General features: G+C 33.0%; 1 protein-coding gene across 6 annotated transcripts in view; it reads right to left on the reverse strand.

Annotated features, from left to right (window-relative positions):
• LOC142973469 (angiotensin-converting enzyme-like) overlaps window positions 1-19,987 on the reverse strand; it is a 54,217-nt gene that overhangs the window by 15,397 nt on the left and 18,833 nt on the right. The window contains exons 1-2 of one of the 6 annotated variants that reach the window (XM_076115184.1): window positions 6,885-7,005; window positions 6,145-6,256 (exon numbers count right to left, since the gene is read on the reverse strand). The exons of 2 other annotated variants lie outside the window; for them this stretch is intronic. The gene's annotated coding sequence lies outside the window, so the exon portion shown is untranslated. Of the gene's footprint in view, window positions 1-6,144; window positions 6,298-6,884; window positions 7,016-19,987 lie in introns of those variants that run through there. 3 more of the 6 variants (XM_076115180.1, XM_076115183.1, XM_076115185.1) reach the window with 3 other exon arrangements.

Consider the following 19,987-nt stretch of genomic DNA (forward strand, 5'->3'; position numbering starts at 1 on the left):
ATATACTTCTAAGATAAATGATGTTGTTAACTTAATGTAGGATATTCTTAAAGATCTCTTTTAAGAATCACGACATTACCATAACATATAATATTATTGTATTATTCAAGATAAGTTACATAAATAATTGGTTAAAAAAAATATATTAGGTATAGTAACTCTGGAAGGAAGCTTTAATATAAAAAAGGCATTTATTCTCTTGTTCTTCTGATTCTGTATTTATTATTAATGATATCAATTGAAACCAGTATATTATATTAATACTGAATATCACAACTAATTGGTACACAAATAAATTATAATTATCTTTACCAATATCAATCGGTAATATCCCTAACCCGCTGTTATCTGCAAATAAATTATTATTCATTGCAATAACATAATTTATGGATTGTATAATTATATAATTAAATGAATACATAATAATTATGTTTCCAGGTAACATTGCAAAGAACACGAGGAATGGAGTAACCTTTACAAGTAATGGTTAATATTAGGTCGGGGAAAAAGTCTTTTCGCATTATAGTATGCATGAACTTGTAATAAAAATTAAATGTCTTTGGCTTCAAGTATCACAAATGTGTACACGGTTCATTAGGTTTCTTTCAGAGAGCTCGTGAGGTACCCAAATATCGAGCTTTTTTGTGTAGAGAAAAGATTTTATAACAAGTTCATACATACCATAATGCGAAAAGACTTTTTCCCCGACCTAATATTCAAAGAGAATTGATGAAGCGTGTAATCAATACTAAACATGTTTTATTTAGAGAACTTAGAAAAGTTATGGGTCTGTAATCTTAGGTTTATACCTTCAATCACTCGTCTCAAAGGCTAATTCATCTCGGCTATTACTTGAAATTCATTAAATATCTATAATTTTGTTCTCCTGTTAGTCATACACATTAACTTTGTGATTGAATCATAACAAGTAGGCCAAATGAGCGACACAGTGTTTTAAAATATTTTTTTCGAGTTTGTTTTGCTTTCGTTCAAGGCGAGCGCGATGGATGAAACAAAACTACGTCCTATGTTTACAAAATTGCACGTCTTTGATATTCTTGCGTGCTCCAAACCTATATCTATAACATAGTGTTTAAACTCATAATTTCTTTAACAAGCCGAGGTAAAATCTGGAGTTAATTTATACCTTAGTAACTTTTATATATTATCGGCGTATGTAGAACAATTCTAAATTTATTTAGCATATATAATTTTATTAAAAAGAGCTTGTTTAGTATATTCAGAATTCTACTTGCATTAGTTTCATATGATCCATGAGTTACATAATTTTTGCAGATATTTCTGCAATTTTACAGCGCATGCGCGTAAACGCTATAAAGCCGTTCAAACCATGAGCTCCAAGGATAAACCATCAGTGTTATAATCGCGAATAATCACAAATAAATACTACATAGATTTACCCGCACGCCATGATTCATTTACGTAGTCGCAGCTTCACAAACATATAGTATATGACGCAGTTGTGAATGAACATCAGCTGTTATTTTGGAAGGTTTGAAGGTAAACTTTGGGTATAGAAAATAATATATTCCTTTTTATATATTTGGCTTGTAATTAGGCCAAACGTAAACCTTAAAACAGAAATTTAGAGCAGGTGCTTTCTTATAACATTATAGCATCTTCAATTTTGTATTTGTATTTGCTGTTCTGTGTGTGATCAGAGTAATAGGCAAAAGTAGTTATGGAAAACTATTTTCCCATATATCTACCTACCTACTCGTAATTATTATAAACTTACGTACATTTCTTTGAAAACAGTTTTCCTAGTAAACAATAATTATTTACAAAAGTTGCCTCGTACAAAACACTTTTCGCGTCGCATGTACCGCGCTAAGCACGTTCGCGCGATTTACCGTTGACTCATCGTTTACGTTATAACTAGCCGACAACGGTACATAGCCGCACAAATATTTGAATATTAACACAATTATCGTAAAACAACCTAAATGTTGGGTTATTTTAAATTTTAATGGATTGTGGGAACTGTGATTTTAATAGGATGTGTTATCTTTTGTCTAGTTTTATCTATACTAATATTATAAAGCTGAAGAGTTTGTTTGTTTGTTTGTTTGTTTGAACGCGCTAATCTCAGGAACTACTGGTCCGATTTGAAAAATTCTTTCAGTGTTAGATAGCCCATTTATCGAGGAAGGCTATAGGCTATATAACATCACGCTACAGTCATTAGGAGCGGAGTAGCAACGAAAAATGTTACAAAAACGGGGGAAAATTTGACTCATTCTCTTAGGTGACGCAAGCGAAGTTGCGCGGGTCAGCTAGTATATTATAGTCAATGATTGTCAAAAGCAAATCCGAGTGCGAATTCAAAGGCCTATTATTTCGAAATCATAAAATGTTTATTAAAGAAAAGAAAGCACTACAAAACGTAGGCAAAATATCACATCAAGTGCTTTGTAAAAAAACTAGGTACAATGAGTTAAAAACTTGTAAGAAATTAATAGGGTTGTAGTTCATACAATCGTTACAAAGTCACAGATTTTATACCTACCTATCGTGAAAAGAAGATATATGTTTGATATATACTTGTTCCCTCTTCAAAGCAATTAATTTAATTGCCTCTAATAGGAAAATGATTATCTACATACAGCGTGACGTTATGTTACCTTGACCATATAGGTCCGAATATTTTTAAAATAGTCCAGACGATCTTTGTGACAATTTTTCAAAACACAATTTTGAGTTTTATCTTTTTGATCTGCATAAATTATAGAATCTGGCTCTAAATTATAATAATTCTTTGACTTTTCCTCTCCACCTTTATTGAGGCAATCTGACATGTAACTACTTAATTTTTAAGGACTATTAAATCACAGCTTAAGGAAAATAAGAGTATAAAAAACTTCAAAATCGAAATCAAATAACTTGATACAGCGAGTGAATTTACCGCGAGTTCGGAAGGTAGTGCCAATGTTCTGAAGTATGAGCTGACAAGAAAATATTTATACACAGGCACTGCAATCACAGTTACGGCGAAAAAACAATTAGCTGTAAGATACAGTAACTATGGAAAATTAAATCCATCAAAAAACTTTCGTAGATTTACAATAGGTACACATCAATGAGGCAGACGGGTACTTGCAACTAGCAAAAATGTAATGCAAAGACTGTTTAGGTCACACACAAATTGTTGATCAAAATCGAAAATCCTTTTATTTGTAAAAATAAATATTTTTAACCGATTTCGAAAAAGGCGGAGGTTCTCAATTCGGCTGTATTTTTATCGGGTACATTTTAATATCTAAACACTTCCAACAATTTTGCTCTATAAGCAATAAAAAAAAACTAACCGATATAATGCATTTTTTTAATCGAAAATAAGTTTTCAAATTTTGATTTTCGGCTTTTTTATAAGCAACGACATCGGTAACCTTATCATTCAATAATAAACAATATCCTAGAACGAAACTAACAATGCTTCAACGGTTACAAAAATATGAATTAGAAACGGTTTTGTATGCAAGTTCAAGTTCTTTATAGAAACAAGTTTGTCTGCTTACGAATGTGAATTATGTGTCTAGGTGAGCTATGAATGATTTGATAACAACCTTGATTCTGTTACCTGTTACACTCGGTAACTGTCTGGCAAAACGAATTAGAAATCTACCATATGAGTAAGGAACTAGGAAAAGAAATACAAATTATATAACTAAGAAACGACTCTAGAAAAATAATTTCATTCACAAGTTTGAACCACAAATTAAGATCTTTAAATAAAACTTCAACTTTAACTTATAAAAAAACCCCTACTTAACCTTTTCCAAGCACTATCTTGCAAGGCTTTTGACCAAAGAAAAGGCTGCATGATAATCTATGATTCTGTGGTACTTTTTATATAGCAGTAACATAAGCAGTTATTTCACATGCATATAATGGCATCTATAATGATACATTCAATCGTACGTTAATATGGTTTTTGGGAATAACCGTTAGTTTACAGGTGTTTAGGAAACTAACAGTAACAATAGATAAGAAGTCTGAACTATCCTTAACCGTGGATCAGTTATTGAGAATGACTTTTGTGCAAAAAGGAAAAGTCAGTATTTAAACAGTTTGACGGTTATAAAATAAATAACTCGGATAGTCTCGCACATAATGAGTCATAACAATTATACAAAAATCTGGTTTCGCAACTACGCCGTCCGGAACAAATGTTGTTGATAACAGAATATCATTTAAACAACACGTTTCACATTCAATATCTGGGTTATGTTCAGAGAAAGGATTTTTTATTGATTACGTGATTTTAACGTGTTTTGAAGCCACTTTTCGAGATAAATATTGTTCAGACGAGAATCAGAAACATCAACACCCGTAGATTTAGTTGATGAAATGGTATATTCCCAGTTGTCTCTTCTAACACCGTCCCCGTGGTTTACAACTGGGAAAAAGAGGAGAGGAAAAAATCCCAGGTGTGACCCCGGGGTGACAGTGCAGAGGGGACAGCTGGGAATATACCGGTAAAATAAGCCCACTTCACGCCGATTTTAATGTCATCTGAAAAGGATTGAAATTTCTGCCACTAAAACCGGCCGCAGATATAGACTTTTAAAAAATCCAACGGTTATTTTAAAAGCCTAATATTCAGAGCTGTGCTCGAATTAACAAGCCAACTCCACAATCATTTCTCAGCAGACCAGAGATAAAATTGTATAAGGTTAGAATTTGAGTTACCAAGAGACGCAAATCTAACATTAGTAGTTTACATAAATATCTCAGCGGCCAATTTCACACCTTATCAATAAGTGTCTGATAAACTATCTTAAAGAAAAATGTCCTCCTGATAAATTAACCGTAGTTTACATAAATACCTCAAAGGCTAATTTCGCTCCTTATCAATAAGTGTCTGAAACTCTGAAACCTATCTAAAAGATAAAGTTCATCCTGATAAGTTAACCGACACTACAACGAAAAAAGTGGTGAAACTGGCTCTTAACATGCACGTGTATCTATTTTTATTCTACTGCACTGCACTAAAGAATCCTTATTAGTTCTTAATTGGCAGTGTTCCCACAACAGAGTCAGCTCACAGATGGCTTGACATTTTCCTGTCACTTGCTCTTGAGCTTCTTTAAATAAATGCAATATGTAATTTAAATGTAAGAAGACCTTGTAATAGCTCTCACCACGAGTTCATGTCGTTAGTATTCAGTACAAAGGCTAAGGCTTTCATACGACTACTCCGATAATCTAAAATGTTTGCTTATTTTGGCGAAAATTAAGTACACTTTGAAAATTAAAGGTAACTTTAATTTTCAATCGCGTTTATATTCAGTTGCATTATATTATTATGTGTCCAAGTCTCGAGAGTTATAAATCATATAACACTAATTTGTTTGCTTATAACGCAAAAATAAACAAATCCGGCTGGGAACGGATCTTCTGCCAAATACCTAATAGCATTGATAATAATTGATCACTGTAACGTAAATACCATTTTTATTTGTTCATAACTTTCCTTAATCTACGATGTCACTAACAAACCTCCAATATTTCTTTCAAAACAACATACAACACAAACACAAAACACGTTATCAGTGTTAAGGAGGAACTGCGCTAAACCGAGCCGTTTCCCTCATTTAATTCGTACAACTCACGTATAAACAGCCGGTCCAGTTCTCTTTACTAATGCGTAAAATATTGCCATGTATGTGTTTAATGTAGCACGCATTCTTGAAAATATATGTGATACAAAATGATAGTTTCCTTGGTGGTAATAAAATAGACATATCTTCGAATAACAACGTTAAAGGTGTTTTAAAATTTGACTGAAAAATGCGTTTATTTATTAGTCATTAGCTGTCCTTAGAGTCTCGATCACGTAAGAAAAGGTAACATAAGTTACTCCTGAAAATAACAGCTTTTTAATAGGGAAAGTCGCGTCAAAGACCATCCTGCCATTTTAGAGCAAAGTCTGAGCAAACAAACAAAAATTGTAAGTATTTTCTTTTATAATGCGTACCGCATACTTATGCGTTCATAATAATACGACATTAAAATTTGATAAATAGATTGAAATAAGCAGTCTTCCATAGTTCGACAACAGTTTAGAACTAACCAGCTTATTATTTCTAAAGTAAACTCACACAAATATCAGCTACTTACGACGTTTCAACCAACAACCAATATCACAAAGTGTACAGTCGTATTGTGTAACACAGGAACTTTCTTTTGAACAAAGTGACAGAGCAACATCACAACACATTCACTTGTGAAACTGTATCAATAACTATTGGTCTGATGCAAGGATTTACTTTACTATTGCGTTGTAGAAACCATATATTATTGTTTGAGAGATTCAACAGTTTTTAGGTTCGTGCTACTGTTTACAATATTAATCATGTTTTTGGAATAATTACATTATCATTGTTTGTTTCACTTCATGGCAGGCCAATGTAAATAATGTAAATCTTTTCCAATCTTGTGAGAAAATAAAGCATTTAAGTAATTTGAGTTAATTTTTCTTTTTATATAAAAATAAGAATTGTATGGAGAAATAAGTGCTCTCATGCGATCATTTTAACGTTGGTGTTAAACACAGAGGGAGTCCTTGATCCTATCCAGTTGGGAATATCTTCTTAACATGACTAGAAAATAACAAAACTATATATCATGTTTTTGTTTCAAAAGCTTAGAAAACACTAGAATATTTACAAATGTAAAATAATTCAGAACACATATCAAAACATTACCAAATACAAACAACAGTTTACACTCTCTCAAATCTTCATCAACTTTGACCTTTTACAGATCAACTACAGATCTTTAGGATAGGAGATAAAGTATATAAAGTAAAAGTCTATAGTATTGGCCTATAATATCGCAATAGTATAGTAAAAACTCACAAAATAATCACTTGAAATCACAACACCATAACACGTCGAGTTTTGAGTGAAACACACGCGAGACTACACAGTCGTGGTTGGAGTAAAGTGGGGGCGTTACACAATAACGTCGAGGTAATAGCTATGTAGTCAGCTGGGGCATCTACAGGTGTATTCGTATAAATAACAGTTCAGTTTTGAAGATTTGCCCGAATTAGGATTGAGGTAAATTAATCTTTGTTTTTCCTAACCCGTGACTACAAATGGGCTGGGCAACAGAATCAATAGAATCAACATTATGTCTGAAATGAAAGATGGTTGTTTAGTTTATACATTAAAAGGATGACCTCTGAGTTTTGGATGAAAAGTATTTTATAAATATCGAAGGTGCAGCAGGTAGGCTCGATTCTTACACCACAGATTTGGTTTAGAATTATTTCTAGTTTAAGGCAGCGTGGATTATTGTAAAGTCCACTGCAAAATTCTTTGCGAAATTGTCTTTAGAAATAGAAATTGATCATCCTTGTCTCTCTTAGAACATAGAAAAGAAATGAATAGAAAATTATGAACGCGTCTGTTTGTAATAATATTATTTTAACATGACTTCCCAAATAGAACTTGCTTTAACAATGCGCAAAGACCTAAATTTTCCGACTCTAAAAGCCATCTACATATAAGCCAAATACGCTAAAATGTATTAAAAAACTAGCAAAAACTGTCTACCAACAGTTTATAAAGGTCAGTCAAGGACGTACACTACCTGGAACTGAATGAAGTGACTCAAGAGGAAACATTAAAGTACGGAGCTACACCAACATGAAATCTGGTTGAAACTCGAAATGTATTCTATGTTTTACGTTTGCATTTAGTACGGCCTTGTAGATTGTGTTGTGGTTTTAGGGCTAGCTAGCTCACAGTACGTATACAGTGTTTCTTTGGAACAACAATAACTAAAACGATAGTGTGCAGATAAATAAACACATTTTTGGATAAAATTATTGGTTTTGGTGTAAATAATTATCGCCCGATTTCAACGCTCTTCTTTCTTTCCACTGTTTGGCGGGTGATGGATAGCAATGTCTACAGAAATTAACGATAGATAATTTTGACGTAATAATTAATCTTTGCGGAACATCGGAAACATTGGATTGTTGATTGAAGAGAAGCTATGGATACTTATAGGAAGACCTTGATTTTTTTTTACCATGACGTCAATTGTGTCTTGCTAACAGGTAGTCCTAACTTAATCAAACGCCTAACAATAGGCACTTGACACTGATTAAATGAAAATTTAAATCATAGCACCTACAATACAAACGAATACTGATTAATGCATCAGTTGGGCCAACTTGGCGGAGTCAAGGCCTTAAACCTCATTGCGGGAGGAGACCCTGCAGGACAGCCATGGGTTAAATTGATGGAATGCATCACTTGTAAACGGAAGAAGGTTTGTAAGAAGTCTATAAAGAAGAGCATAGAAACCAATGACCAACATTGACTGCCTCCGTGGCGCAGTGGATTACGTCAACACATCGCTATCATTGCGTCGGAAAGTCGTGGGTTCGATTCCCACACGGAAAAATTATTTGTGCGATCCAGAAATAATTGTTTCGAGTCTCGATGTACATTGTGTCCGTTGTTTATACGTTTGTTAAAAATTCAGTAGCAATTTTTAGTGCGGGAGTTGTCTTTTCATTAAATGAAAAAATAATCTTATTACCAAATTACGCCGTCAAAACGACCAACATTGGACATGAATGGTCCACAATGTACAAATTATAAAGACAAGCACTTAATACGTTCCCACGCAGAGCGGTGAGTTGCTCGTAATTTGCAAACTGTTGACACTAACGCATGCTGATGACAAATGTATGGATATGAATCTTGTGTACCTTTTACGGTTATTCAAATAGGCTATAAATATAAATTTTGCCTGTGTGTTCTATCATAACGAAGTCTCGAATTCGATTTCCGGGTTTTGACAGTGATTTTTTTTAAAAATCTTGTCTAATTCGAATTTATTTTTTCTTCGTCATTCCAATTGCTTTAAAGGATCGCCTCTTATTACATTGGACTGACGTCGTGAGTAGAACAGTGGGTTTTGTATACATCTATCTACTTATACATTCTATAAAACAGGCGTGATGAAACATAAACAAAAATGTTTTTAACATAAATAAATAAATAAATAGGTACAGGTAACGCAGTTAACACCTATTTGTTGTTTACAATCGGTCGCTAATATCGTATTACGTATTTCTTTGAAAACCGTGAACCTACTGATAAACGATGTTTTATACATGCTTTTACATTAACTGCCAATATTCTTCGTACTAGAATATTTCTGTAAACTAAACCGCATCTCATTTTGCGGTAAAAAACCGCAATTGTAAATAGTCTTTGCAAATGACATAACCTAACACTAACATATTATTATGTAGAATTATGAATGAAACTCACACTTAGCCAGGGCTGTTATTATCGTGCATCACATGTTGCCGCTAAACTGTGAATTTTGCCATTTTTTTATAAGTCTGGAATCACAACTGGGTGTAGTTGCAGTTATGTTTGACGTATGTCAGATATGTGTCATTTTTGATATGAAGTGGATTAGAGAAGGTTTTAATTCATCATTGAGTGTTCCAAAATGGTGGAATGGGAAGTGGGATTGGATTTAACCGCACTAAGTTAGACGCAGACGCGGTAGAATAAAAACAAGGTACCTGCTAAGTCGCCTAGACTCACAAGACATACAATCAAATACAAACTTGCGCTACTCATCAAAGACGAATCTACGTCATTTAATATTCATAAATTGCAAGAAATAGTAATATATCACAAACAATTGAAAGAAATTAACGATTTTAAAATCTTGCGACTTGTACTCATAATATTATAATGCAACGGCTTCTAAACGCGATTGAAAATTAAAGGTTAGAGATATCTTACTGGTTAAAAAAAATGAATGAAAGCTCTTACTAAGTTATTTTTTGATCACATAATTTATGCAATATTACACCAATTACAAATTACAATATCCTGTTATTAGCTCTCCACAAACAATTACTCTTAAGCGTGCAACATTTATCATGATGTTTTTCAATCAACATCAATTTGCATGTTACAGACATATCATACTAAACTAAAAGGAGACTTCTACTTCTAGAATAAAAGGAGCAGAATACCAGTAATTTAATGTTCCAAAAACGGGGAAAAATTTTACCCATTCTCTCTTATTGGACGCAAGCGAAGTTGCGCGGGTCAGCTAGCTGTTAATTATATACCTAGTTATACATACATAGACATCTTGGTAACTGACCTACATCAAATAGGTATTTCAAGACAAAAAACACTAACCATCACGGCATTGTTATTAACATAATGTGTTAATTTGTTCAAGTACTTGTCTCTTTGTTCATGATTTTAATGTGCTTCTTTTCATACTTTAGCGTGTTCGTTTTTTAAGTTCACAAATAAATCTTGGAAACTGTACAGAACGTTCTATCTTGTAAACCTTTGCTTGTAAAGGCTTACTCAAATGTTAGAAGAAAGAAACGATGATACGTACGAGTAGAGTAGACAGTAGAGTACACAGAGAAGTGAAGTTCGACATACTTTTTTTTATAGAACATTAGGTCAGACCTATTAAATAGTTTAAGGTTCGAATTTTGACAACGTTCTAACTAATTTGCAGAGACATCATAAAAATGCCGGATAAGCAATTGAAAGAAACACCTTACCGTGACCCTTCGGGGATATACATACGAGATTGATAACAACAAACATTTTCATATCCGGGTCATTAGACTCGTGATAACCTTTACTATTTTCATTGATCTGAACCTAGCATTACAGACAAATAAAACATACTATTTGCAAAGATAATGGTATAATATCTGTTATCAAATTACATGTTTGGACTCAGGTCTTCCCCTGAATGATTGCGCTGAAATATGAATTAATATTCGTTTGTTGGTGATGCTCTTGATGTGTGTTTTACTTAATTAATACTTAACTATCGGATAGTTCTAATATCAGTTTTGTCCCTTATTACTGTAGGTTAGGGGCTGATTTAAAAAAAGTAAGTTTGTGATTGATGGATAATGATTTCACGATCACGAACTATCTATTATCTAGTCGTCAGCGATGTAACTGAACAATAATCATAAGAAGGCTTTCATAATTGGTAAGGGAACGAAATCGAAGTATGGTTGGCTTAAAAATCAGATGTTTACTAAGTTTATAACACTTTAGTTTACTTTAAAATTGAGAAGTTGCTATGTTTGTGTTTATGTACTCTATTGTACACGCATGCAACTAGTTTAGGGGCAAATATAATCGTTCATTTTTGTACTAGCACTCAATTACAGAGTGCTTAATGTTTAGGTCTATTATGTTAACATCTTATAATATGTTAACATCTTACATTGTTAGAATAATACATACAAAAAATAAATAAACGATTACATCTGCCCCTAAAACTAGTTGCATGCGTGCACATAAATACAAACATACATATTTATATTCAATCGTATTATATTACATAGAGGTCACGATTTTATGCATTTGTGCAGCAACAATGTTGCTACACGAGAATATTTAAATATTTTATATGATATCATTAATACATAAAGGTAAAGTTAATAAATACCTAACATAAATATAATTGAATAAAGATGTAAATTCAAATACTAATTTAAAACCAACATTTATATTCTTGTCGCGTGCAGGTAAAATATGCAGGTATATATTTATGACTAGCTGACCCGCGCAACTTCGCTTGCTTCACATAATAGAATCATAATTTTCCCCGTTTTTGTAACATTTTTCACTGCTCTCTGCTCCTATTGGTCGTAGCGTGATGATATATAGCCTATAGCCTTCCTCGATAAATGGGCTATCTAACACTGAAAGAATTTTTCAAATCGGACCAGTAGTTCCCGAGATTAGCGCGTTCAAACAAACAGACAAACAAACAAACAAACAAATAAACAAACAAACAAACAAACTCTTCAGCTTTATAATATTAGTATAGATAAAGTAAGCTACAGACAGATTTGAGGGTGAAGTAAAATCTTGGTTCGATTCCCAAGTAAGTATTTTATTTTATGAAAGCCTCAAAATCTTGGCAACGGAAAGTCCACTTTAAAAATTGGGTTGGTTGATGGGCTCAAATTTATTCAGATACCTTTTCAGTGAAAACTTGTGTACAAAAACAAAAAAAATATTAGTCAAAACTGCGTAAATACCTAATTCGTACTAGGTATGTAGCGGAGGAGTACTTGGAAGCATAGGGCTTTCCTTTTTTTAAATTTATATTTTGTATATCTCTTTTACAATTTGTGTAAATTGTAAATATTCCTACGTAGTTAAAATCTAGCATTACATAAAACAAGTACTGCAGAACAGTATAAATAAAAATCTCTATTGAAAACTAACATATACCTTTGATCATATTCGCAAGTCCCAAAGCCGTAATCTTCCCACCTGATCAAATCTCAATGAACTACCGGTTGCAGTTCATTGACCTACAGCGGTTCAACGTTCCCACCTCCCATTGTCATAGATGAGGCTAATGACATAATTGAACCGCTTCTATGGTTAATTCATTAATTGACAGTTGTGATCGTCTAACACATTGTCTGCAATTGAGACGTTAGGGAACTTTATTGTTCTGAGTAAAGTAGTAATTTTTAGTTGGTTGATATGAGTAAATATTAATCAATTGGGTGACAAATACTCTTTCTTTGAGAAATAGATTTTATATATTAAAATTTTAATTTAAAACACAATTACACAAACAGCGCTCTTTTATTTTGTAAGTATTACATTGTTATTAGTGCTTAGTAACGCCATCTATTTGCAGTGTCTTGAACTAATTTGTTTCTAGTTCAATATTTTAAAACTAAGGTTTAATATAATGCGAAAATGAATTAATAGCACTTTGCAATACAAAAATATATTTGATATCTATTAAACGGGTATTTATTGCAAGCATTGTGAAACAGTTTGAAGTAAAGTTTTGATAATATTTAAGTATTGAACACTGACATCTATCGTACAATAGCGGAACTATATAACTTCGTACCTAAAATATAGATGGCGTTATAACTTTTAATAAACATTTTATTAGACGTTTTTTTCTTCTTTTTATGAAGCAGTAATTATTACGTATTGTTTTAAATTTTGAATCTCACAACAAAGCGACTACGAACAAAAATCACTTCTACATAAACACACCTTTAAAATATTAAACCACCTATACAAATACTAGAAAAATATTGTACAAAATTGCCCTAAAAATTACCTCCAGCGTAAATAATTCAGCACCTATTCTACACATAGGTACGTGGCCATAGATCGTAGTGTCCATTAATGGGGCAGGCATTACGATTCACTCGTGGATAATGGTTGGCCATTGTAAGGCCGGTGCGACCGGTAAATGGAGGCACACGTGCCAATGAAATGTGCATCAGACCAGAATATAGCAACTATGTAGGTATTGATCAAACATGCTATAATACTATAGTAGGTTAGTAATATAGGTAATAGGTAAGTTAAAGTTTTTTATCTGAATATTATTGATGCCTGTATGTATTTTGTTTCTAGACGGATGAAGATTGCCTCAAATTGACATTATCATCACAATAATCAATATTGTACAAACTTTATTTGATGTCTTTTTAAAATTTTAATTTTTTCAGTAGTTACAAGTACTAATAACACAGCAATACTAACGGAAATTAATTTTCATTATAATTTTGTCAGAGCCAAATAGGCTATATCGCCTTGATCGGTCGATACAAAAATAAACAATGCGCAATGAAATATGTTGTTATTCCAAATAAACATTAAGACAAAAATGAGTCACTTCGACTCCTTTCCGGTTTTTCATCAACAATTTACTTCAAATAAGAATTTTAAATGCATACCTACAAATTTTTTGTATTTTGTTTTAGTTTAATGCGATTTTTAGATACACAATTAAGTAATACAGCTCAATTATTTTAGCCCATACTAAAATATTTTGTATTTTGAGCGTGCTGATTTCTGTCAGATTTGTTTTTTTTATGAAGGATAGCCACATGTATTATAGATGTCAAAGTGCTTTGTATAAGGCTCTGACCAACATAAGTGGAGTTGTAATCATTATTATCGTGAAAAACTTCGAATTACATATAATTATAATTGTTAACCACATGTATAACGTTATTACGTTCTCTGGTCTCTGCCTACCCCTATGGGAAGAAGGTGTGATTTTATGTATGTTTGTATGTATTAGTGTATGCATGTATATATGTATGTATGTATGTGTGTATGTATGTATGTATGTATGTATGTATGTATGTATGTATGTATGTATGTATGTATGTATGTATGTATGTATGTATGTATGTATGTATGTATGTATGTATGTATGTAGTAGGTATGTAAATATCCTGTTATTTAAAATAATTTACATATTCCATACTCATAATCTTACAATCTCATACAACAACAATAGCGCTTAAAACTGCAGATCTGACCTTACTGAAGGACATCATCAAAAACATTAGGGTCATTGACTTTATAAACATTCTATCAACAGACTCCATTGTCCCTATTAATTAAGTTATGAAGGTCAAAAAGACGTGGAAATAATACAAGGAAAATTCTTGATATGGTTTAATGGTACTAAACGGATAAGAGACACGACTTTTTAAATTTAGAGGGCTATACTACAAATATCTTATCTAAGGGCCAATTCCCGATGACTAATTTCACTGACGGTGTAACTGAACACATTTTGTATGCTGAATAAAATCAGATGGTGGAAAAAGCAGTCCACCAGGAGTTAAGCCTAGCTTAAATACCACTATGCGGTCACCCATCTATAGAATGACCGCACAAAGGGTTGCTTATCCCACAGATCGTTTACTGACTGGTGAGCGCAACTTCATCCTAATATTACTTTTGAGGAAGACCTTTACTAGAACAAGGATAACCTAGTGAAGTCACTCGACGGCCTTTGGCAACGTAGTGTATTCGCGTGACTAGGGTTTAAAGTAGCACGAGCCAATGATTAAATACAGGTAGATTACGATGACAGTACTAAAGGACGGACCACTGAATGATTAATTAAAGATGGACCAAAAGATTCTACTTCTATTCATTTCATTGGTCAAAACTTAGATTCGTATTAAAAGACAGATCTATATATACTAATATTATAATGCTGAAGAGTTTGTTTGTTTGAAACCTCAGGAACTACGGATCCGATTTGAAAAATTATTTCACTGTTAGATAGCCTATTTATCGAAGAAGGCTTAAGGCTGTATATCATAACGCTACGACCGATAGGAGCAGAGTACCAGTAAAATATGTTACGAAAACGGGGAAATTTGACCCATTCTCTTATGTGACGAAAGCAAAGTTGCGCGAGTAAGCTAGTTTGGTATAAACTTGTATTTTTGATAATGTCAAATGAATTCCTATAACCCAGCTTCCAATTTGATATCAGACTATTAATTCGAACTTTAGATTAAATAATGTATTTCGAACACGATCCGCTGTACATATGTATAAAAGTAAACAAGATCATTTCATCGCAATTAGCTATCGGTTGTTGCTTAATAAGAACATGTGAAAAGTATTAACAATTTTAATATATTTTTCTAAAATTGAAGTTGATAAATGGCGTACAAAGACTAAATAGTTATTGATGGAAAAATATTAAAAATATCAGTAAATAATACAAGTAAAAACTAATTTCCAATCAGGATAAATCCGATTGTATTGTGTAAAGAGAATTATAACGGCGTCGCCACGGTGTGATAATTAAACTAAGTTTAATAAAACTCGGTTATAGAAGTTTATTTCGATACAATGTGTCACGAAAATGACGCGATAACGCAAATAGATTGTACAGAAATAGAAAAATGTAAGTTGGGAATGTTGGTACTTGTGTTAAAGGTATGATTAAAGAGATATTTAACCCCCGGTTTCTGAGGTACAATTAGCGGTAGTTTATCTATTAAATAGCGTTAAAACTCATATAAAAGAACGCTATTGAATAGATAAACTACCGCTAAATGTACCTCAGAAACCGGGCATAAGTTTGCTAAAATCGGGGATCTAGTAACCTAAAACATTTACAGAAGAATCAATATTTATGAAGAATCAAGAATTATAATAAAATATACGATATGAAACAATGTGTTTCTAATCCAAATTAGGTTAAGTTTGTAGGTACAAAAGCGCCTATCTTAAATCGCTTCCTACCCTAATGGGAAAAAAGGCGTTATAATAAGTAACATATCATCTATACTATAATAGTAGTATTATAAAGCTGAAGAGTTTGTTTGTTTGTTTGAACGCGCTAATCTCAGGAACTATTGGTCCGATTTGAAAAATTCTTTCAGCGTTAGATAGTCCATTTCTCGAGGAAGGTTATCTATACTAATATTATAAAGCTGAAGAGTTTGTTTGTTTGTTTGATTGTTTGTTTGTTTGTTTGAACGCGCTAATCTCAGGAACTATTGGTCCGATTTGAAAAATTATTTCAGTGTTAGATAGCCCATTTATCGAGGAAGGTTATAAGCTATGTATCATCACGCTACGACCAATAGGAGCAGAGTACCAGTAAAAAATGTTACAAAAACGGGGAAAATTTTGACTCATTCTCTCTTAGGTGACGCAAGCGAAGTTGCGCGTGTCAGCTAGTAGGTTATATATCATCACGCTACTACCAATAGGAAGAGAGTACCAGTGAAAAATGTTACAAAAACGGGGAAAATTTTGACCCATTCTCTCTTATGTGACGCAAGCGAAGTTGCGCGGATCAGCTAGTTAGTAATACAACGCGATCATAGAAACAGAATTACGCAAAAGAAAAAAAAATGGGAGTACTACAAGGTTTCATTCTGATACTCCTTTATTAATTACGACACCAGAAGCAGGACGTCAATCAAAATATTTTATTATGACTTAGATGGCTAATTAGATTACTTAATCGTGGAAATATTGGTTTGCACACATTACGAGATCTAGCTTTCACGCAAACATAGGCCTATTAATCATCAGTTATACATAATATGTAAGTCCTACATAAGTCTTATTACGTTTTACTGTAAACTAGTAGTTTTAGTATTTCGGTTCACGGTTTGTTAATGCAAGGGGCCGGTGTGTTGCAGTGGAACATGACAGGCAGATTTGTCTGATTGGACACGTGCTCGTTCACAGTTCCGTAATGTTGTGGCGACAGGCTTGATCACTACTGACACTATCAATATGAGGCATGTTTGCTTGTTACTGTAGCGATTCTGTACAGTTCTTACTTCGAGTATCGAGAGTTTGACATTTGAAATTTACTGCCAAAATAGTTCCCACGACGCTCGTTAGAGGCGCTGAACCGATTGTCATGCAACATTTTTCGATAGCTAGCCGGTTGTCCGTAGTTGATAGTGGTGCGGTTCTGCATTAATTGCACTATATGACAATATAGCACAACTAATCCATTGTCATAATTTTATCCTCATTCATACAAAAAATCAAGCTATTTGCCAACAGGCGAACGCAGAGACCAAATAACCTCCTAACATAAGAATTGGTGGTCAAATGAGCTGATGAAGTTTCTAACTAAGAAAAACGTGCAATTCCTTTACTTAACAATAGAGAGAAAATACCGATCTTCTTTAGTCTTCTGCCCTAGTAGTAGCAGTAATAGAATCAGCATAGTCTTTGTTAGTACTTGTTTATTTTATATCAAACAGTTTATATTCAAATCAAATACATTTGTAACATTTCCACGGAATCAATCAAATATTTCTACACAGCGGTACAAAACCTTTTGTTGAAGTGAAAATTGTTATTATTTGTGTTGAAACGTATTTGTACGAGATCATTGTTTGTTTTGCGACACAAAAACGTGAAGTTATTTTAATATGGAGGTTTCTATTAGCCTTCGTTTTAACTTTCTGAGTTGAATAAAGAAACGAATACGATCTGTAAATGTTGTGTACTTTATAACTGTTCCTTTATAGCAATGGTTTGGAATTCAAATGCTTGGGTACTTTTGATACGCTGCTACGAAAACTACGCTCCATAGGTAGTTAGTTATTGGGTCTAAATGCAATCATTTAAATATTCACAGAATTTCTAGTGGCTACTCAAAGTAGGGTTACAGCGAGTAAATCAATACTATTCTAGTTTTCCGCCCGTGTTGAATTTTCCTCTCGTGGGAGTTGAATTTTCGAAAAATCCTCTCCTACTACTCTCCTTCAGTTTTCAAAGAACATGAATGCCAAATTTTAGCTCAGCTATTTGTGTTCAGTAGTTAAGGCTGTAGGTACGTTGTCTGTCAGTCGGTCAGTCAGTCGGTCAGACAGTCGGTCAGTCAGACGGTCGGTCAGTCGGTCAGTCAGTCAACCAGCAATCGAAAGTTTCGATGTGTGTTTGTTGCTTAAGAAACTTAACAGATTTTGATAAAATTTGTGCACAGATAGTTTATAACTTCGGTTAATACTATAGATACAATACACGAATCTAGTACTATATACAAAAACTAGTCAGCTGCATTAAAAGAAGCAATGAAGCCATGTATAACAGTAGAGTTTACTCGTGCCCGTAATCACGTATCTAATAAAACAAGGTTTATATCGTGATGGTGGACGTTAGAGCGACTAGATTGAGCGCTATCTACAGACTATTAGTCGTGTTTATACAAAGACTAGCTTCCCACGGTGTGACGTAGTCTTTGGAGCTGTAAGATGCTGCAAAGCATTTATGATTATAATTATACCTACATGTTGTAGAAATATTTTTTTAAGAAAAAAAAAAGGTGCTAATGCGCAAACAATTGTTTATTAATAGGTAAAATCGTTCAATAGTTAACAGTTGCTGTTTACTAGGTCTATCTTTATTTTACTAAGATATTACTTTCATTTTTCATTTTAGTTTATATAAGTATGTTTATTGCAATAGGATACTTATATGAATAGATACTCTATTCATATAAGTATCCTATTGCACCTACCTGTTCTCAAAATAAGGGTGTTTCAAAAGATACAAAGTAAGTATGCTTAGATTTCGATTTCAAATTATTGATATTCAAATATGGGATTGCTAAACATTCTTATGAAGAAAAAATCCCTATATGAAATATCAACCATTGTTGAAGTGTTTCTAAAATTGTGCTAAATCCGAATCCAATGACCGCTTTTACCCTTGCTACAAATAGTTACAACAGGTGACAATAAACACCACGTTAAGCAAGCCTACAATATTTTCTAAACGTTATATTTATTCGGTAACAAAACACCTGTGCAAATAAATCCACTGAACCATACATAATGGCATTCTGTACATATTTCCATCATGATTTTGCCATATTTTTATAGAATTTTGATCGCATACACTGCCAAATGTCACTGAGTTTGTGAATATATTCATTGAATTGAGAATATTTATAAACTCAATAAACTTTTGATTGTTTTGTAAACATACGGAAACACTGAAAAAAAGAGTAATATAATCAGACAAGACCATAGTGATAGATGATAGATAGTGATCAAATAGTGGAAATGCACATAAAATGTAAATTCATCAGATGCACTAGATTTTTAGTAAAATAAATATTAGGATTTTAAGTTTTCAATTGGGGTTTAAAATATTTCAATCAATATGCAATTTCGAAAAACACATATTTTAATTTATCTCATCTCACATTACTGAATCGTAAGTAGTAATCGTAATCGTAGTCAAAACCATTTTTTAAGTTTTCAAACTTTTTGACACGTTAAACAAACGCAAATCATTACCTTATTAGCCGTTACTGAAATGTATTCCTTACTACAAAGCTGGTTCTAGAACAGCGTCATTTTATCTCTCTCAACAGATTACATCTCGCGTGCGACAATAATTGAGCCTAATTCGATCCAGTGTCGGCACTGTCGGCCCTATTGCGCCATCCATCGCCTATATCCTGCACGCACGTTGATTGTCGACAAAGAAACTGATTGTGCCCGATTGTACTGCGATAAGGACGTCCTTTTCCTTTTAAAGGAAGTTATTTCCGCAACTGGGAAAGTGTTTTGTGATTGCTTTTTCTTATTGACTGAGTAGTTTAGTGTTTATTTCTTTAGCTT

This window comes from Anticarsia gemmatalis, chromosome 6 (genome assembly GCF_050436995.1).
Source record: "Anticarsia gemmatalis isolate Benzon Research Colony breed Stoneville strain chromosome 6, ilAntGemm2 primary, whole genome shotgun sequence".
Taxonomy (NCBI): Eukaryota; Metazoa; Arthropoda; class Insecta; order Lepidoptera; family Erebidae; genus Anticarsia; species Anticarsia gemmatalis.